An 18,067-nucleotide genomic window follows, 5' to 3' on the forward strand; every position below is an offset into this window, starting at 1 on the left:
AGGAAGGGTTTGGAGGGATATGGGCCGGGTGCTGGCAGGTGGGACTAGATTGGGTTGGGATATCTGGTCAGCATGGACAGGTTGGACTGAAGGGTCTGTTTCCATGCTGTACATCTCTATGACTATGACTAAACATATTGATGGTGGTTAGAGTTAATTTTAATTTATTTTCAGAATTTTTCCTGTACATCTTGGATAATAAAACTTCTCCCCATGTAATACTGCCAATCTGAATTTTATGTGCATTACAAATTGCTTTAATACTTTATAATCTATTGGAAAGGGGGAATTTTGAGTATGCTTCAAGTTCTAGCGATGTAAAACATTTTTCAATCAAAATGTGGCTGTATAACAGAAGACGAGAATATGATTTCTAAATCTATTTCTGGCAAAAACATATGCACAGCACACTTCAGGTCTACAAACTGCTGGTCGGTCGACAACTGGCTTTTTCCTCTATTCACTCTGATTATTAGAATTTTTAAAATTATAAAATCTCACCAATATCTGATGGAACAGGGAAATATCCAGGCTGAAAAGAAAGAACAAGTATTTCTTCAATTAATTCTTTATGGGTATTGGTCATTGCCAGCAAACCCTTTGAAGTGACTTGCTGGACTGTTTCAGAGGGAAGTTAAGAATCAATCAATCAGTCACATTGCTGTGGGTCAGTATACAGGCCAGACTGGATGAGAACAACAAATTTCCTCCCCTGAAGTGAATTCCTGTTTTTCTTACAACAATCAATGATAGATTTAAATCAAATTTAAATTACACCAGCTGCTGTGGTGTGATTTAACCTATCACTCTGGAATGCTTGCCTGGCGTCTGGGTTATTAGTGCAGTGATATTATCACTACACTACTGTCTCCCTATAGGTCATTAGCAATATTATCCTAGATTTATTAGTTCAATACTCAACAGTATCAGATAAGCAAACATAAATTAAGTAAAACAAATCATCGTTATTGTGAGGAGTTGAAAAAGAATACAATTTTGGTTATGCAATTGACTCGAAATAAATTGATCAACAACAATAGGAATCTTGGACTTTATAAACTGAGCTGTGGCATACAACAGCAAGGAAATTAGATTGAGCCTTTATAGTAAGAAATGAAATGAAATTAAATTAAATTAATAATAAGAAATGCAGTTGGGTCAGATGGTGTAGAATCAGTGTCGGTAGGATTAGGGAACTTCAAAGGTAAAAATTTGGAGTTATTTATAGACCTCTGAACAGTAGTAGTCAGGAGCTGGGATGCAAGATACACACTCTCTCCATCTTCTAGAGTAAGAAAGAAAAGGTTACAGTGATCATGGGGAATTTCAATATGCAGGTGGACTGGGAAAATCAGGTTGGTGGTGTATTGCAAGAAAAGGAATTTGGGGAATGTCTACAAAATGGCTTTTTGGAGCAGCTTGTTGTGGAGCCAACTAGGGAATAGCCAATGTGCAATGAGACAGACTTGATAAGGGAGGTAATGGTATTACAGCTGAATAAAGGCAACTCCAGAGGAATGAGGGATGAGCTGGGTAGAATTGACTGGGAGAGGAGCCTAGCAGGAAAGACAGTGGAACAGCAATGGCAGGCGTTTCTGGCAGTAATTCAGGACACACAGCAAAAATTCATCCCTAAGAAAAAGAAGCATGGTACAGGGAGGATGAGGCAACCGTGGCTGACTGGGGAAGTGAGGGATAACATTAAAAAAAAGAGAAAGCATATAATGTGGCGAAGGGCAGTGGGAAACCAGAGGATTGGGAAATTTACAAAGACCAACAGAAGGCAAAAATAAATAAATAAAGGATGGAAAAGATTGAATGTGAGGGTAAGCTAGCCAGTAATGAAAAAGGAAGACTGTAAGAGTTTCTTTAGATATATAAAGGGCAAAAGAGAGACCATAGTGGACACTGGACTGCCGGAAAATGACGATGGGGAAATAGTAGTAACAAGGAAATGGCTGAGGAACTGAATAATTATTTTGAATCAGTCTTTATGGTGGAAGACACGAGTAATATCCCAAAAATTAAAGAGAGTGAGAGGGCAGAGCGGAGTATGGTGGCCATCATCAAGGAGAAGGTGCTAGAAAAACTGAAAGGTCTGAAATTGGATAAATCACTTGGACCAGATGGACTACATCCTTGAACTCTAAATGAGATAGCTGAAGAGGTAGTGGAGGTGTTAGTGGTGATCTTTCAGTAATCATTAGGGTTAGGAGGGTCCCAGAAGACTGGAAACATGGCACCCCTGTTCAAAAAGGAAGTAAGGCAAAAGATGGAAAATTACAGGCCAATAAGCCTAACCTCAATAGTGGGTAAGATTTTGGAATCCATTGCAAAGGATGAGTTTTCTGAATATTTGGTAATGTATGGTAAAGAAGGACAAAGTCAACATGGTTTCATCAAGGAGAGGTCATGACTGACAAATCTGATAAAATTTTTTGAGGAGATAATGAGCAGGTTAGACCCAAGGAGAGCCAATGGATGCTATCTACATGGACTTCAAGAAGGCCTTTGACAAGGTGCCGCATAGGAGGCTCCTGAAGAAGGGCTTATGCCCGAAACGTCGATTCTCCTGCTCCTCGGATGCTGCCTGGCCTGTGTTTTTCCAGCACCATATTTTTCAACTGTTGAGTAAGCGCTCATGGTATTAGCGGCAAGGTGCTAGCATGGATAGACGATTGGCTGTCTGAAAGCGGACAGTGGGGATAAAAGGGTCTTTCTTAGGATGGCAGCCAGTGACAAGTGGTGTTCTGCAAGGGTCAGTGTTGGGACCACAACTTTTCATTTCACATATTAATGATCTAGATGAAGGAACTGAGGCCATTCTGGTTAAGTTTGCAGATGATACAAAGATAGGTAGTGGAACAGGTAGTATTGGGGAGGCTGCAGAAGGATTTGACAGGTTAGGAGAGTGCACAAAGTGGCAGATGGAGTACAACATAGGAAAGTGTGAGGTGATGCACTTTGGTAAGAAGAATAGAAGCATAGACTATTTTCTAAAGGGGGAGAAAATGCAAAAGTCTGAAGTGCAAAGAGACTTGGGAGTTCTAGCCCAGGATTCTGTCAAGGCAAACTTGCAGGTTGAGTCAGTAGTTAGGAAGGCAAATGCAATGTTAGCATTTATTTTGAGAGAACTTGAATATAAAAGCAGGGATGTACTTCGGAGGCTCTATAAGGCCCTGGTCAGACCACATTTGGAATATTGTGTGCAGTTGATGGTTCCCTGTCTCAGAAAGGATATGTGCTCTGAAGTGGGTTCAGAGGAGGTTATTGAGAATGGCCCCAAGAATGAAAAGCTTAACATATGGGGAACATTTGAGGATCTCAGGTCTACACTTGATAGAGTTTAGGAGGAGGAGGGGGATCTAATGGAAACAGAATACTGAATGGCCTGGAAAGAGTGGATGTTGGGAAGATGTTTCTATTGGTAGGAGAGACCAGGACCCAAGGGCATAGCCTTAGAGTAAAGGGAAGACCCTTTAGGATGAAGATAAGGAGAAACATCTTCAGTTAGAGAGTGGTGAATCTAAGGAATTCACTACTACAGAAGGCAGTGGAGACCACGTCATTGAGTATATTTAAGACTGAGATAGATAGGTTCTTGATTGTCAAGGGTTCAAGGGTTACAGGGTGAAAGCAGGAGAATAGGGGCTGAGAAACTTATCAGCCATGATTGAATGGCAAAGACGACCCGATGGGTTGAATGACCTAATTTCTGCTCCAATGTCTTATGATTTTAACACTGGCTTTGCCCAGTCAGAGTGTTATGTGCAAGTCTGGGAGACACATTTTAGTAAGAATTTAAGGCTTTAGAAAAGTTTTATAATAATAGATAAAGGGATAAAGGATTTCAGTTGTGTGGATAAGATTGGTGAAGATGATACTGTTTTCCTGAGAGAAGATAGAGAACAGAACAATACAGACCACTGTGACAATGTTCCTTCTGAGTGCATAGTTGCATAGCCATTTTGAGGGTCCATGCATGCCAACTCGTGCTGATACATTAACTTTCAGCAAATTGAGAACATTTGTAGCTCAGGTTGAGGTTCTGGATGTAGCTTTGCTTGCTGAAAATGGGTTTCATCACCTATTAGGTAACATCTTCAGTGAGCTTCCGGATGAAGTACTGCTGATGATTCCTGCTTTCTATTTATATGCTTGGGTTTCTTTAGGTTAGTGATGTCACTTCCTATCATGATATCATTTCCAGTTTGTTTTCTCAGGGGATGGTAAATGGGGTGCAAGTCAATGTGTTTGTTGATGGCATTCCAACCGGAATTCTATGCTTCTAGGAATTTCATACACGTTTCTGGTTGGCTTGTCCTAGGATGGATGTTTTGTCCCAGTCGAAGTGGTGCCCTTCCTTATCTGTATGTAAGGATACTAGTGAGAGAGGGTCATGTGGTTTTTTTGGCTAGTTGATGTTCATGTGCTCTATCGATAAACACTGACTTGAAGCCCATTTACCACCCCCTGAGGAAAAAAAAAGGAAATGACATCATCAACCTAAAGAAACCCAAACATATAAACAGAAAGCAGGAATCATCAGCAGTGCTTCATCCGGCGACTCAATGAAGATGTTACCTAGTTTGGTGATGAATTGGCTGAAAATGAACATTCCAGCTCAGCGAGCAAACCTACACCAACATTAACTTTCAGTTTTGGAAGTCACTGCATGCATGAGCCTTATATCTGTGCAGAAGAAAAAAAAAAGAGGAAACATAAGTCTGGACAGTTTACACAGAGAGAAACTGTTTCCATTCTTCAAATGATCCAGAAGCAGATGAAACCAATAAAAGATGGATAGTTACAGAACTAATGGCAACATGAAGAAAATCCCTTTTTAAAAAAAAACCCAGGTTGAGTGGTTTTAGGAACGCACTGCCAGAGTGTACAGTAGAAGCACTTTGAAAACAGAATACCCCGTATATGTATTTAGAAAAAAAAATGCTGAACCGCCAGAAAAAGCAGGGACTTGGATTGAGCATTGTTCTGAGAGAACTGGCATACATAGGATAGGCTAAATGGCCTTCTGTGTTGTAACAAATCGATTCTATTAAAAAACCCTGAAAATCCCAATCCTACAAATTTTGAAATATATACAACTCTGTACTGTAGTGCATTCTAAACTCGATCTCCCTTTACCTAGTCGTATTTTTTTTTACACACCCCTAAATTGCATTGTGGTAAGGTACTCAACATCACATTTTGGTGGCGAAATTTAATGATAGTATCAAAGGGAGGGGAGCCTCAATGTCAAGGCCAGACATTGAAGGTGACAACACACATTTAAAGGGACACTGGCGTTGTTTTAAACCCTTGTGCGGGATACTTTGCCAGGTTTATAATCAGAGCAATAACCAATAATATGACACTCATTGTGGAAACGTATCATGTCTACTGTTGAGGGAAAAATAATAACTGTAATTGCAGGTTTAAAAAACAAACAGGAAACAGCATTGCAAAATGTTGCGCTGCGGCAGAAATAGCATTTACCCAGTGTTTTCACACCCGACATGGCGCAATGCTTTTTTTCAGCCCTTGGATTCTATTACAGGAACTAAGACTGCCACCTCGCCCCCCACCCACAAATATCCATGCACCGACAACGCCCTTTGAAGAATCTTTTGAAAGAACCCAGTTTAATCCCGGCAATGAGCAGAATCTTAATTTTACAATCCTCGTTTGCAGTCATTGCAGGCACTTCCCCTTTTAAAAAAAACGTACATAAATTGATTTTACAATTAATCAGATCCTTAGAGTGGGAACTGCTCCGATGCCTGGCAATGTAAGCTCGTTATTTCGCTAAATCATGCTTCCCTTGCTCACCAGCCAGAGAGCTGCGTGATTGTGAAAGCTTATCCAAATTATCTCCCGTTGATCCGACAAGTTTTTTTTTACCCACCTTTCTTCCACAGCACAGTGAACCCTCCTATTTATCATATATGCCATTACTTTATACATATATGAACGGTAGGTATAAGAAGCAAAACCCTCCCTTTTAGCAATTGATTCCATTTTTAGTCATGTTGTGACCGAGATGGTGTTACAAACCTGAACCAAATGACGTACAATTGACCAACCCGGAAGTAACAGTTCTTGCACTTTCAGCCTGAAACTGCCTTTTATTGAAGATTACTTCCCGTTTTAACAAACTACGCTTTTTCTCTCCTCCTCTCGGCAAGGTACAGTGCGATCGTTTTATTTTCCATTAATGAAAACCGGACTAGTATGTAAATTTATTTCTCTTTAATGAATGTGCTTATTGGAATGTGATGCTTAGTTGGATTCGATGAGATGGATTTCCTCGCACCTGGAGAGGAAATTAAATTAGAATTGTGTAAAGGATAGTGAGGGAGACAGATTTTTCTCGTAGTCTTCTCAATAGTGTAAGAAATTATTTATTTTGAATTGTTCAAATGTAGATATAAATATGTTACCGCACCGTCCTGATTTTTCAAATGTATTCCTTTCTTACTGATCATATCTTTCTGAATGAGAAACATTCATAGCCTAAAGGTTGAAGGAGGATAGTGCAGCTGTAGAGGGTGACATTTCCTCTAGGTCCAAAAGCCCGCCTTTTAACATAAATTCCCATGTTTGTTTGCTTGTTACTGTTTTTGTAGTTCAGGCCTGCTTTGCAAGATTAGAAAAAAAAGTTTCATATTAATCATGTGCAGGCTTTTCGTGCTATTACATTGTGCAGTGGGAATTGATTTTAATGTTCACTTTCAAGTTAATTTACTTTGGTTTTATAAATGCCACGCATTATTGTTCTTTAATTTTGGCAAATAGAAAAACAATACTTTGGATCTATTTAACTCTGATACTTTTTATAGGTATTTATTCATTGATCACATGAAATGAACCATGGTGTGTGAATTATGACTACATGCAAATCTGAATTGTTGCTATTGCTTCTAGACAAATTGAGAGATTTTGGAATTATTCCTTTATTTCTGCTGGTCTCCAAACTGAGGTTATAAAATCAGAAATATGTTTTTGATTGAGTACAATGTCAAATCTGGTCATACATGATGAATGATCTTGACTGATTAATCAAGAGGAGCAAAGTGTCACTTTTCTCTAGAAACGAAGGCATTAACAAGCCAATCTCATCTTCACTTTTTAGAATCTGCATGGTCAGTTCAAATGCAAATTTGGAAGAGACCCCAGAATTCAGCACCAGCGGTGATCTTGTGTATGATACTAGGATATCTAAACTAAATTAGTATCCTGTATAAAGTATTTATCATCTATGACATTTCTCACTAAGAGAATGATAGAATCCTAGAATCATGGAATCCCTACAGTATGGAAACAGGCCCTTCGTCCCAACAAGTCCACATTGACCCTCCGAAGTATAACCCACCCAGACGCACTCCCCTAACCTATTATCCTATATTTATCGTGACTAAGCACCTAACGTTCACATCCATGAACACTATGGGCAATTTAGCACAGACAGTTTACCTAACCTGCACATCTTTGGATTGGAATGCAGTCAAATATGTGTCTGAAATGTAATAGTTTAAGTCTGACACTGACAAGAAATACTATTGATATTTACAAGACCTTTAATACATTACCAGTTGATCTTCTGTGGCCATCACTCAGCAAGTCAGAGCGTTTGTTTTGCTGATATTTTCATTTTCACTTACTTTAGTCTGTCTTTCTCAGCTTTTCTGGGAAATTTTTAGTTCTGCCCTTTTTTTCCCTTAAAGGGAAGGTAAGGTTTAAAAAAAAATTCATCTCTGGAGGAGATGGGACTTGAATCCAGGTCTCCCGGTCCAGGATTAGGGATGCTGTGCCTTAAGAAGGCCCTTTGTTGGTATTTGCAGTGGGTTTTTAGGTTGAATGTGGTCCTCACCAATCATGTTTACTTCACTACTTCAAGTCCATAACATTGACAAACCCTTCATTTTCCTACTACCTGTTTCCCTTGCTACAGTCCCCAAATGCCCAATATACCAGATCTTACACTTTAAATAAATGACCTATTGAACCTTTGTTTCTTCCTTTCCTCTTGCTACATGCACATCTTACTCTTAAAATTGGTTTATGAAGACAGGAATACTATACTTCGCAATGCACAACATATTATTCTGCTGATGAAAGAGAATTGTATTTAAGTTGACCTGTTGCTTTACACCCTTATGAATAAATGTGATTGGATCAGTTACAATATTATTTTTATGTAGATGTACAAGTCCTCAGCTGTTCACCAACACCAAAAAAGTTAATTTTTCCATGGCAATTTATTATATTTTCAAACCCATTCTCCAAATTCCTGAGTTACTCTAATTTCTTAAATATTTATCTCCTTGCACAGTGGTTAGCACTGCTGCCTCACAGCACCAGGGTCCCAGGTTCGATTCCAGCCTTGGGCGACTGTCCGTGTGGAGTTTGCACGTTCCAAAACCTGCGCCCACACCTCCTCCCTCACCTCCATCCAAGGCCCTAAAGGAGCCTTCCACATCCATCAAGGTTTTACCTGCACATCCACCAATATCATTTATTGTATCCGTCGCTCCAAATGCGGTCTCCTCTACATTGGGGAGACTGGACGCCTCCTAGCAGAGCGCTTTAGGAAACATCACTGGGACACCTGCACCAATCAACCACACCGCCCTGTGGCCCAACATTTCAACTCCCCTTCCCACTCTGCCAAGGATATGGAAGTCCTGTACCTCCTTCACCGCCGCTCTCTCACCACCCGATGCCTGGAGGAAGAACGCCTCATCTTCCGCTTCGGAACTCTTCAACCCCAGGGCATCAATGTGGACTTCACCAATTTCCTCATTTCCCCTTTCCCCACTTCATCCCAGTTCCAGACTTCCAGCTCAGCACTGTCCCCATGACCTGTCTATCTTCTTTTCCACCTATCCACTCCACCCTCCTCTCTCATTTATTTCTCCACCCTTCAGGCACTCTGCCTGTATTCCTGATGAAGGGCTTTTGCCCGTAACGTCGATTTTCCTGCTCCTCGGATGCTGCCTGAACTGTGCTTTTCCAGTACCACTCTAATCCAGAATCTGGTTTCCAGCATCTGCAGTCTTTGTTTTTACCTACATTCTCCCCATGTCTATGTGGGTTTCTCCTGGATGCTCCTGTTTCCTCCCACAGTCCAAAGATGTACAGGTCAGGTGAATTGGCCACGCTAAATTGCCCACAGTGTTAGGTGCATTAGTCAGAGGGAAATGGGTCTGGGTGGGTTACTCTTCGGAGGGTCAGTGTGGACTGGTTGGGCTGAAGGGCCTGTTTTCACACTGTAGGGAATCTAATCTTTTAAATATTTCCAACATGATTTTGTAACTATGGGTGTATGGGAATGTGAACCCTAAGTTATCATACCCTTTTAGTAAAGATTGTGTTTTTTCTGGGTTAAGTTTTAAACTGATTTCCCTTACTAAAGAAAAGTTTATTTTCCTCTCTACCCCATTATTTTTAAACATCTTAACCAAATAATGATTAATAATGGTTAGAAAATATAATCTAAGATGTTCTGATGTCACAAATTCCTCCAACATCCACCTCATGGTAAACTGTCAAGGATTTTCATCAAACTAATCTATCCTCTCTAAAGTGGGCGCTCAGAATGAACTACAACATTCCAATGGGATTTTGGTGGTGCAGAAGTACTTTCTTGTGTACATATTCTATATTCATTTAATTCCAATAGCACATTTCCTTTTTGTACCTGTGAATTTGTTTTTAAATAGTTTTATTCACTGAATCCTCAATGCTTCAAGTTAAACAATGCTTCTAAACTGTATTTGTTCCACAGCACTGAACTGGCCCTTCATATCATCAAGTCTGCATTGAACTATCTATGTTCATCCCACTTTCTAGCACATGGCCCATAGCCTTGAATGTTATGACATTTTAAGTGCTCATCCATGTTCTTTCCAAAAGTTGTGAGGTTTCCTGCCTCTGCTGTCCTCCCAAGCAATGCAATCGATTCCTACCACCCTCTTTGTGAACAATCTTTTCCTCAAATCCCCTGTAAACCTCCTGCCATTCACCTTAAAATGACATTATCACAAGCATACTGCCTCGTTTCATAGCCATAACCATTTTCACTTACATAATGTCTTTAAGGTTAAAAATAAACTCCAAAATATTCACAATCACAGAATAAAAGTAAATAGATTGCTGAGCTAAAGAAAGATACATTCAGAAAAATTATCAAAATTTTGGTCACAATTAGTTTTAAGGAGGGAATTAAAGAAACAGAGAAGGAAGTTTTTCCTGCAGGAAATTTGTCTGAAGCTAAGTTGAATGAAGGCTTGACTACAAATGTTGTAAAGGGAGGTGAAGTTACACAAGAGATATGAATCATCAGAAGTACGGTGTCGAAGCTCAGCTCAGGGTCATATTAAATACTTCATGGATTTAATGGTTTTGAAGTCTGGTTCAACCTGTGCTGTGTGTGAAATCATTAATGAGGGTAAAGAATTTCTAATAGGAATTAAATACTATTGTTTTGATTGTCCCAATGTTTTGCTATATTAAACTGTATTGGCAAATTGTCTAATATATTGATTGACCTATTTGTAACTTGCTGCTCTTTTGAAAGTTAGTTATGCCTTGAGGTTGTCATCATATCCAAGATTCATTGTACTGATATTTTGCTGAGCCTCTTTAATTAATATAAAAACATGTATGTTGTCCAAAATGTTGCTTCCTATCTTCCAACAAATCCCATTCAATGTTGTCACTAATTCTGAGTGCATCATTTTTAATAAGTAATCTATTTTATAGAGTCATAGAGATGTACAGCATGGAAAAAGACCCTTCGGTCCTACCCGTCTATGCCAACCAGATATCCCAACACAATCTAGTCTCACCTGCTAGCACTCAGCCCATATCCCTCCAAACCCTTCCTATTCATATACCCATCCAAATGCCTCTTAAATGTTGCAATTGTACCAGCTCCACCACTTCCTCTGGCAGCTCATTCCATATACGTGCCACCCTCTGTGTGAAAACGTTGCCCCGTAGATTTCTTTTATATCTTTCCCCTCTCACCCTAAACCTATGCCCTGTTGTTCTGGACTCCCTGATCCCAGGGAAAAGACTTTGCCTATTTACCCTATCCATGCCCTTCATAATTTTGTAAACCTCTATAAGGTCACCCCTCAGCCTCCGACGCTCCAGGGAAAACAGCCCCAGGGTGTTCAGCCTCTCCGTATAGCTGAAATCCTCCAACCCTGGCAACATCCTTGTAAATCTTTTCTGAACCCTTTCAAGTTTCACAACATCTTTCTGATAGGATGGAGACCAGAATTGCACGCAATATTCTAACATAACCTTATTAAATGCTTTTTAAATATTCTCATGAATGCCACTATCAGAGACCCTTAAAGTTAAAGAAGGAAGTCCTTGCTTAAAGTTTCATTTCTCTTTAACATCACTCTGATTATAACCCATCTCTCTCACTGCTCTGCTGTTGTTCCTTGTAAACAGGCCTGCATGACTTCCATGTTCAGTTTGTGAGGCCTAGGTTTCAGCTATGGTGGGGTGCAGGCATTTTGGAGGGGTTATGAACCTATAGTGGACTGCATTGCTGGTTGAAAGGCCTGCCTTGCTCTTTGGGATTTTATCCTCGTTGTTTAAATTTTGAGCTCTCAAGTTCTTCCCTTCCCTCTCGTACCATTGTTATTGCCCTAACAAACGAGTAAAGCATGTGGAAAGCAGCCAAGCATCCATAATGACAGTTTCCTTCGGAAGATGTCAACAAATGCAATTATACCTGCTAGATCAGTTTTTTTTTCAACTCTGGTACAAGTAGCCTGTTTTTTCTTTCAATTTTAAAGAGCCAAGGATTAAATAACAACATGGTGACAAATTAACAAATCATATTTGCCCTACAAGACCAATTAGATTAACTAAAAAAAGTACCTTGCATACTATAGGTAAAAGTCTTTGCAACAGGGAAAATGGGGTCTATTTAATGATTGTGCAAAGTTTCCTTGATGTGTATATCATGCCTTGTCCCTTTCCCCTGTTAGTGAAAACAAGATGTGTTGGAAATAGGGATTTATTAGAAATTGGAGTCTCCATGAAAATCTAGCCCTGAGTTCTCACATCTGTATGGATTTTAACAATTTTTCCATTTGTCTGTGTACTAATTAATTTATCTCTTCCTCCTTTGAATATTTGCGCTGCATTTCCTATTATTTAATTCTCTAACAGCTTTCTCAGAAGAAAAGGCATTTTGAAATAAAAATTTCTCATTCCATCAATTTTTAATGCTGAGTTTTAAAAACTAAACTGGATCTGAATAGGAGCCTAGCTTCCATTAATTTATCTATTTTTTTCTGTCCTGATTCATGTCTCTACATTCCTCCCCATCTGAAATGGCTTCTAAAAATTCACCCCAATGGCTTGAATTTCCCAAACACCTCATATTTATTATGTTTTTATTTTTCAAACCTCAGTATTATAATAGCGGTTCCATTATGTCCTTATCCTCTATTATTGCCATATGTAATTCTGGTTCACCTTTTCTTTGTTTTCAAGGACATAAATATTTGCCATTGTTATCCTTTACAGGATAATCAGATCTTTATCTTCTCCTCTTTAAACCTCTATGAGCTGAATTTTACCAAAAGTGGCTAAGTGTCAATTTCAGAAAGCTTACGGAGGGTTACCTTCTGTGACTCAGTGAGTTTTCTCATGCAGTTTTGCTCTTCTCATCTCATTATGTATGCACCATGTTTCAATGGCACCATTACCATGCAATCAGCAATGGTGGAATCACCATTGCCATTTTTCAAGTCCAGCTGAGTGCCAGGTAAAATGCTGCTAGCACGAATAGTCCTTCACTGTGCATGTAGTGGGATGGAAATGAAAATGTAAAGTACATAGGTGGTATGGGTGGCATTTCATTGGAAATCCAAGCTTGCGTTCATACATGTATTGCTATTTAACATTAAAACTTGTCTGATTTATTGTTGCTGCAGTTACAATGACAATCATTGAGCTACACAAACTACCCATCCTTAGTTGTGTACCATATTAGAACCTTGTTTAAAGGGAGTGTTACTCTTTCCCTAATGCCTATAGCATGATATCTTAACATTATAAATTTTACAGCATCGCATTTTGGAAAGTCTTCAAATGGATAAAAACATTTTTATTGAACAACAGCAAAAACAAAGATAAAACAAACAACCAGCTTGCCTTTTGAGCAGCAAAAATCTGTGTTGATCTTATTCCAATTTAGGAGATTGTAAAGCTGTTAGTACTACTGAAATCTTACTCCCACCCCAATGTTACCCAAAAAAGGTAGCACTGCATATCAGAGTATATGGGTGAATACTTAGAGTTCAAGGTAAGAGGAAGTCAACTCCTTGTCCTTGTGCAACCGATGAGATCTTGGATTGACCTGATCAAAATTACTTGTGTCTAGAATTAGTATTCCACATAGTTAGATATTGTTGTGCTTCACATGCAGGTTTTTTTATGATTAAAGATGTCTTCAACCTTCATGGTATATGTCCTTGATTAATACCTTTGAGGGGCCTCTCATCTCTCAAGAAGAGCCATTGAGGCCAAACAGCAAAAAACAGTTCTGATCACTCCGGGTGTGCAGAAATCCATTTTCCATTTCCACTCTGAATTTGCATTTCTGATGAGGAATAGAAGGTTCCAAGCAAGTTACAAACTCAACCTGGTGATCCAAGGATTTAATCAAATCTTCATGTTCATTTCTTCTTTGCACTCCATGTCAACCCCAACAATTCTGACCTTCAGAACAGGCCCAACCAATCCTTTAATTTAAATCTCAATCTCCTAACATTATCCTCTTGTCTTTCAGCCTTTGTCACATGCTGTGGGTGTGATATTGATGTAGCATAGTGCAGTACAGCAACATGCCCACACCCTTGAGTGTTCACTGTTGATGCCCATGACAAGCTACTTGGTTTCCCGTCTGCACTAAACTGTAAGGCAAGAAATTTGTAGGCCTATAAGTTTGAATGTGCTGAAAAAGTACAAAATGGCAAGGCAAAGAAGCTGTGAGCATCCATTTAGGCATAAAGTGCGTGAGTACAAAGAGCCATGAAGTACACCCTGCTGTGGGCCTGAGCTAGGTGCCTGTTCCTGTGTGCAAAACAGCATTATAGTGAAAGGTGCTTGTGTGCTCCAAAGAACAGCATGACATAGAAACATGGTAACAGAAAATAGGATCAGGAGTAGTCCATTCACCCCTTCGAGACTGCATTGCCATTCAATAAAAGTGGAGAATTGCATTCTAAGTGAGTCAGAGACATGCGTATGGTGAAGCTGGTGTCTGTCATATGCAAATATCTGTGGAGAGATATCCTGAGATGTTGGGATGTGTTGACCAAAAAAAGGCTTGGAGGAGCAACTGACTCTGAAGTGTCAGGTCTTTGCTCTGTCTTCCATATTGGAAATTGTTGATGTCTAGTTTCTCTTCACCAAATAGAAAGATAGGAAATTGCATGTAAATGAAGTGAGATTAAGCACTAAAGGTATAAATGCATAAAAAATGTGTCTCTCTGCTCATTAGTGGGATTCTTATCTCGCCTTTCGAACATTGAGAAAGAGGTCTAGTCTTCGACTCAATGTCGACAATCTAATACTTCCACAGCCTGCTCCTCAGATTCTGCCTGACCTGCTGTGCTTTTCCAGCACCACTCCGATCTAAACTCTGGTTTCCAGCATCTGCATTCCTCACTTTTGCCTAATCTAATACGTCCAGTCATGCCATACTTTCCCCAATGACCCGCTATTGGGAACATCATTCAGAAGCTAGGAAAATTCAGCCCCATATTAATTTCTTGGTCATCTTCTGTTGGTTTCCACTAGCCTTACCACAATTCCTAACCTTTTAATGTGTCTTTTGCTTCATTTTGTAAATCAGTCTGTGCCATCATAGGTTGTACGTCTTGAATAGTAAACAAACTACATTATCAATTATTTTATAATGCACTTAAAATAATTTGGAAGTCATAAGTATTTTAGAGTGCAAGTATTTTGGGTTGCAGTAAGTGTGGTCCATTGAACTGGTACAAAACAAAAATCAACATCAAAATTTTCATAACTTGGTAACATTTCAGAGTCTGAGAAACTTATCAGATGAGAGATTGAGGAGAGACTTTCATGGCTGTAGTCAAAAACAGAAGAAACAATACAGTTTAAATTTAAACATGTTATTGTAAAATAAGTTGATTGTTTTCAATACGTTGAAGATTTTGGTTTTAATATAAAAATAAATTCTGGAACTGCTCAAGAGGTTAAGCAACATTTAGTGGAAAGTGAAACAAAGCGTATGGTTCAGGTTAATGATCTTTTCAGGTTGACAACCTTTTTACCTGTATTTTTATGCTGAGAAAGTAAAATCAGATGGAAAGAAAAAAATTTAGAAAATGGCTTTGAATGGCTTGATTAAGCCACTTGCTCTTTCATTATTATGCATCAATCAGGAATAGTTTCTTAATTGCTTTACTCCATTATGAATTGTGTACACATTGTTGAAATGCAATGACCACATGACAAAGTGCATCTTTTAATAGTAATGATTCAGTCCAATTATAGGTGATTAGAAGAGAAGATGCTTTGATAAACACTTTTTCTTTGATCCTTAAGAGTCTTAATTAGACCAAATCCAACAGTGATGAAGCAAATGGTCTAGTTCCATTTTTCATTCTCTGGTTTTATGATCTAAAATATCTAAAACTAGAGGGCAAGCATTAAATATCTAAATCTATGGAGCATGCATTTAAGGCAAGAAGGGGAAAGTTGGAAGGAGATGTGAGGGGCAATATTTCTTTTTACACAGAATGGTAGGAGTCTGGAATGTGCTGTCAAGGTTGATGGTGAAGGCAAATATAATAGGGTGTTGAAGAGACTTTTAGATAAGCAAATGAATGTGCAAGGAATGGAGGGATATGGACCATGGGCATGCAGAAGGGATTAGTTAAGTTTGGCATCGTACTCCGCACAACATCGTGGGCTGGAGGACCTGTTACTGTGCTGTATTGTTCTCTGTTCTAAATAATTAAAATATGACAGGGAGAGAAAGGAAAGGAAGTACTATTTTCTGAAACCAGACTTTGAGCTGTGGCATCACCACCTGAGGATCTTTTCTTCCATCATCATTTGATTGAGTTTTTTGAAGAAGTAACAAAGAGGATGGATGAGGGCAGAGCAGTGGATGCAATCTATATAGACTTCAGAAAGGCATTTGACAAGGTTCCTCATGGGAGTCTGCTTAGAAAGGTTGGATCTCATGGAATACAGGGAGAACTAGCCATTTGGATACAGAACTAGCTCAAAGGTAGAAGACAGAGAGTGGTGATGCAGGGCTGATTTTCAGACTGGAGGCCTGTGACCAGTGGAGTGCCACAAGGATCTGTGCTGGGTCTACTACTTTTTGTCATTTATACAAATGGTTGGGATGTGAACATAGGAGGTAAAGTTAGTAAGATTGCAGGTGACACTAAACTTTGAGATGTAGTGGACAGTGAAGAAGGTTAACTCAGATTACATGGGGATCTTGATCAGATGGGCCAATGGGCTGAGGAGTGGCAGATGGAGTTTAATTTAGATAATTGCGAGGTGATGCATTTTTGAAAAGCAAATCAGAGCAGGACTTATACACTTAATGGTACGGTCCTGGGGAGTGTTGCTGAACAAAGAGACCTTGGAGTGCAGGTTCATAGTTCCTTCAAAGTAGAGTTTCAGGTAGATAGGATAGTGAAGGAGGAGTTTGGTATGCTTTCCTTTATTGGTCAGAGCATTGAGTATAGGCGTTGGGAGGTCATGTTGCGGTTGTACAGAACATTGGTTAGGCCACTTTTGGAATATTGCATGTAATTCTGGCCTTCTTCCTACAGGAAGGATGTTGTGAAACTTGAAAGAGTTCAGAAAAGATTTACAAGGATGTTGCCAGGGTTGGAGGATTTGAGCTATAGGGAGAGGCTGAATAGGCTGGGGCTTTTTTCCCTGGAGCGTCGGAGGCTGAGGGGTGACCACATGGAGGTTTATAAAATCATAATGGCATGGATATGATAAAAGACAGTCTTTTCCCTGGGATGGGGAGTCCAAAACTACAGAAAATGAGGGAGATACTAAATGAATATTTTGCATCAGTATTTACTGTGGAAAAGGATATGGAAGATATAGACTGTAGGGAAATAGATGGTGACATCTTGCAAAATGTCCAGATTGTGAGGAGGAAGTGCTGGATGTCTTGACATGGTTAAAGGTGGATAAATCCCCAGGACCTGATCAGGTGTACCCGAGAACTCTGTGGGAAGCTAGAGAAGTGATTGCTGGGCCTCTTGCTGAGATATTTGTATCATCGATAGTCACAGGTAAGGTGCTGGAAGACTGGAGGTTGGCAAACGTTGTGCCACTGTTTAAGAAGGGCGGTAAAGAAAAGCCAGGGAACTATAGACCGGTGAGCCTGACCTCAGTGGTGGGCATGTTGTTGGAGGGAATCCTGAGGGACAGGATGTACATGTATTTGGAAAGGCAAGGACTGATTAGGGATAGTCAACATGGCTTTGTGTGTCGGAAATCATATCTCACAAACTTGATTGAGTTTTTTGAAGAAGTAATATTGATGAGAGCAGAGCAGTAGATGTGATCTATATGGACTTCAATAAGGCGTTCGACAAGGTTCCCCATGGGAGACTGATTAGCAAGGTTAGAAGTTATGGAATACAAGGAGAACTAGCCATTTGGATACAGAACTGGCTCAAAGGTAGAAGACAGAGAGTGGTGATGCAGGGCTGATTTTCAGACTGGAGGCCTGTGACCAGTGGAGTGCCACAAGGATCGATGCTGGGCCCTCTACTTTTTGTCATTTACATAAATGATTTGGATGCAAGCATGAGAGGTACAGTTAGTAAGTTTGCAGATGACACCAAAATTGGAGGTGTAGTGGACAGCGAAGAGGGTTACCTCAGATTACAACAGGATCTGGACCAGATGGGCCAATGGGCTGAGAAGTGGCAGATGGAGTTTAATTCAGATAAATGCGAGGTGCTACATTTTGGGAAAGCAAATCTTAGCAGGACTTATATACTTA

At 39.6% G+C, this 18,067-nt stretch overlaps 1 protein-coding gene and 1 long non-coding RNA gene across 2 annotated transcripts in view; one reads left to right on the plus strand and one right to left on the minus strand.

The window, feature by feature from the left end:
• The window catches only part of LOC122549172, a 16,878-nt gene extending 10,884 nt beyond the window's left edge, over positions 1-5,994 (minus strand). Inside the window, exons 1-2 of the long non-coding RNA XR_006311442.1 lie at positions 5,906-5,994; positions 502-532 (exon numbers count right to left, since the gene is read on the minus strand). This is a non-coding gene — a long non-coding RNA (uncharacterized LOC122549172). The remainder of the gene's footprint in view (positions 1-501; positions 533-5,905) is intronic.
• Positions 5,995-6,114: 120 nt separating this feature from the next.
• Positions 6,115-18,067, plus strand: part of fam49bb (family with sequence similarity 49 member Bb) — a 182,060-nt gene continuing 170,107 nt past the window's right edge. Inside the window, exon 1 of the mRNA XM_043688537.1 lies at positions 6,115-6,185. The gene's annotated coding sequence lies outside the window, so the exon portion shown is untranslated. The remainder of the gene's footprint in view (positions 6,186-18,067) is intronic.

This window comes from Chiloscyllium plagiosum, chromosome 4, assembly GCF_004010195.1.
Source record: "Chiloscyllium plagiosum isolate BGI_BamShark_2017 chromosome 4, ASM401019v2, whole genome shotgun sequence".
In the NCBI taxonomy this organism is placed as follows: Eukaryota; Metazoa; Chordata; class Chondrichthyes; order Orectolobiformes; family Hemiscylliidae; genus Chiloscyllium; species Chiloscyllium plagiosum.